This window comes from Bicyclus anynana, chromosome 16 (genome assembly GCF_947172395.1).
Source record: "Bicyclus anynana chromosome 16, ilBicAnyn1.1, whole genome shotgun sequence".
NCBI classification, from domain to species: Eukaryota; Metazoa; Arthropoda; class Insecta; order Lepidoptera; family Nymphalidae; genus Bicyclus; species Bicyclus anynana.
This window is the reverse complement of record NC_069098.1, coordinates 10192612-10196231: the sequence shown is the minus strand read 5'-3', so window position 1 is coordinate 10196231 and position 3620 is coordinate 10192612.

The following is a 3620-nucleotide window of genomic DNA, read 5'->3' as shown; positions in this document are numbered from 1 at the left end:
AACTGTATATTCATCACCTTTTGTTAATTATCCTTTGGATCAAAGTAATAAAATAGGATATATTATAAGTATAGGTGCTTCATTACGTTATCAACATACCTACCTACGGGTATCAATACATCATGCGTACCTACCTACGAGTATAAAAAAATTGAAGTGTCTGTCTGTTGTAGCAAAATAACTGTGTTTTCTCAAGTGCTTATAGTTATTTATGCGATAGGTGCTAAAACACAATTCAGATTTTCGTCTGTCTGTGACTGGTTGTACGGGCTTATCTTTGGAATGGCAGGCCAGACTTAAATAAGACTGTACTCGAAGATAGAGGAGGTTATTGAGCAACATAGAGGCTACGGAAAAAATCCATGGTTCCCCCGGATTTGTGGAAAACTGAATTTCACGCAAACGAATAATTTGAACTATTCCTATGATAACTTTGTGCATCAATAAATTGATAAGATCTCCGTACTGTAATCGTATTATATGAAAATAAAAATATTTTCGCTAAAAACCCCACAGAAACACTGTTTACATTAAAGGCAGGAAGCCAGATTGCCCGCAATATACCTAAATACAATCTGTAAACGTTTTCAAACTGTCAAATAATCACGCTAACACCTAATAATAGCTGAATCTCCGTTTCAAAGATACTACAGTGGCCACCACTTGAGATTGCCTCTCAAAACATTCACGTGGAAAATGTTTTGTATGTGTTAATAATAAAGTTTGTTTTCGAATAAACATTTTGTGGTTTTATGATGTTTTGGTTAGGCTACGTAGGATCTGGTAATGAGGGCTTCTGTGGAGGATCTATCATCGCGAGAGCTACTGTTTACGTGGGCTTCTCCACTTCGTTAAAACATATTAACGTTTAACCGCATCGCGTTCTTTTTAAAATAATTTCGGGTTATGTGTAACGATTTACAAAGAATATTATGTGAAATTTAACATCTGTTAGCAATGAAATCGTTTCAGCGCTATAGAGACGTTGTGTTTATAATACTTTTATGTAAGTAGGCAGGAAAATAAACTGAGCCGAATACCTTTGTAATAAATTGTCTAAAAATTCCTACTCATACTCTACCTACGTACCTACATACTTTAAAATGTATCATGAGACGATAGATATAAGTAGGTAGAATACATTATTATGTAATTTAATTAGGTTTTTGTACGATACCGTGCCCACCCTAGGATTCTGGGCTACCGATATGGAATTCTATTAAGATACTCATAATATAGACTTGATGTCGGGGGCCCTAGGAAATCAAATAATCCTAGATACGCCAATGCGACGAATTTATGTACGACTAATTGTACAAAAACCTAACTAATTATGTAAGTAATTGAATTTTAAAAATTACGGTGGTAATACTACTTTTATATTTTCATTATAATTTTAAGTTTTAAGGTTTGGCGGGAAAATCGTGGCTGAATCACATGTAGCTCTCGTTTTATTGTCATTGATTTGTTGCCTATGTTTTATTGCTTATAGTATGAATGCATTTTATTCAATAAAGTTCTATAAAGTTCCACCAGTGCAGTGAAGGTTCAGCGAGAGTGTTTTAAATGATGAAGTAATTCGATATTCTCGAATACAAGTTTTCGCAAGGTTGCTTTCGTCTGTATGACATGACTTGACTTTAGGACTAATGAACAACGACGGGCGATGATATACTCGTACTTGACCACTTTCGCCCTAATAGGGCAAAATATTCGATAAAAAAATCATTACTGGCATTGGCGTATCTAGGATTACTTCCTGGGGTGAGCCTACATATCACTGAACAGAGTCGACACTCAATATGAAAACGTTAGCAATATGTGTGGACGCAGACCTCTGAAACGGCTCGACTTATTTATTATTTATTCTTTGTATCTATGGTAGGTATCAGTAAAGGTCTTCAAAATCTTTATTACTTATAGGTTTTTCTTTATTATAAGTTGTAATTATTATTATTTGATATTTTAAATGACATTTTATGTAAAATTATTAGTATTTCGGCGTCCATCATAGAATTTCAAATTGGTAGTCCAGTATCCTAGGGTGGGCACTGGACTATTCTAGGGTGGGCCCGGCCCACCCAGCCCACCCGCTATATACGCCTATGATAACTGGCTTAATGCAAAAACTGCGAAGCCATAGTGAAAAAATTAATAATTTTGAGTTTTGTCATAGAATATCCGACATGTAACCCTTTTCGAAATTGCATATTCAATTATTTTCTAACAATATCACAGAATACATTTAATAAGTACAAGTACAATATAAAGGGTGTCCCGCAAATAGCACGTCGTCTCTACAGGACGTAAGCTGCCATCAAGGCATACTAAAATAAGGAAATATATGTTAGCCGAAATTTAACGGTTTATAAGTTAATATTAACTTGAATACAGTAAAATTTGATTATTTTTACAAAATACTTTGTTTCTGACATCTAAAGAATGCATTGACATTGAATTACATATTGATTTTTTTATATTAATTTTAAAATAAATAATTTTAGTAATATTCGAAGGCTACACAATTAATTATTAACACCAAAGCGTAACACAACAGTTACTTTTAGAAATTATACACTAGTTTGGAAAATAATTAGTTGTTTTTTTATTCCTAAACATTTAAAGTTTCAGACAATATGTGCCCTCTCCGAAATTGCATATTCAATTGTATACCTATCCCTACCCCCTTGTTATCGTGGGGAAATCCCTTCGCACCACCCATCACAAAGGATCTTTAATATCAAGACTATCAAACTATCAGCTGTATAAAAGGGAGATAATTTCCTACTTATTTTTACTATGTCTCGACTGAACGATAACATCTTGAATCGATCTTCGTAACGACGCGTTGACTTCTTTTACGAGCGATTACGTCCACGTTCAATTTAGTTTAGAGACCGTTTGACCCCCGGACCCCATCTTGTTTAATGGTGCCACTATATACGCCATATAACACTACGAACATTAGTGTAATAAAATTGTTATTTCTTATGTTCATTGTTAATCAGCTTGTTTGCATATAAGTACATATAGCCTCGGAACAACGGAAGTTGTTTTGTCAATTTAAAAATTCTTAAAGGTGTGTAATTTATGAGGTTGTAGGGGGGTAATCTCTGGACCTACTGACTCGAATTCATCAAAATTAGATAAACAGTCACTTTAAAATATTAGCTTATTTACCTACCTACATAAAAAGAATAGCCGCAAGGGGTGAGGATTTTGATCGTACTCCTAACATGTTAACCCACTTCCATCTGAGATTGCATCATCATTTACCATCAGGTGAGGTTGAGACGTAGAAAATATTAGAAAGGAAGGACTTTCAAACACTACGTTCTCCATAGCTTTCACATTTGGCTTTATCAAAACTTACAATCATGAACTTAAATGAAATGTGTAGGGAATTAGTTGCATAACAGATATAATTTTGTCGAATTTTGGGATATGGTAGACATGTAGGTCCACCGGAAATAGCTAGATTTTGATAATGGGCTATGAGAAACAAAGTTTGGGAACCTCTGAGTTAGAGTAATGACACGGCCAGTTGTACCTACGTGCGTATGCCCACTTACACTTTACATTAAGAAACTAACAATAAATATCTCAAGCAACAAAATACA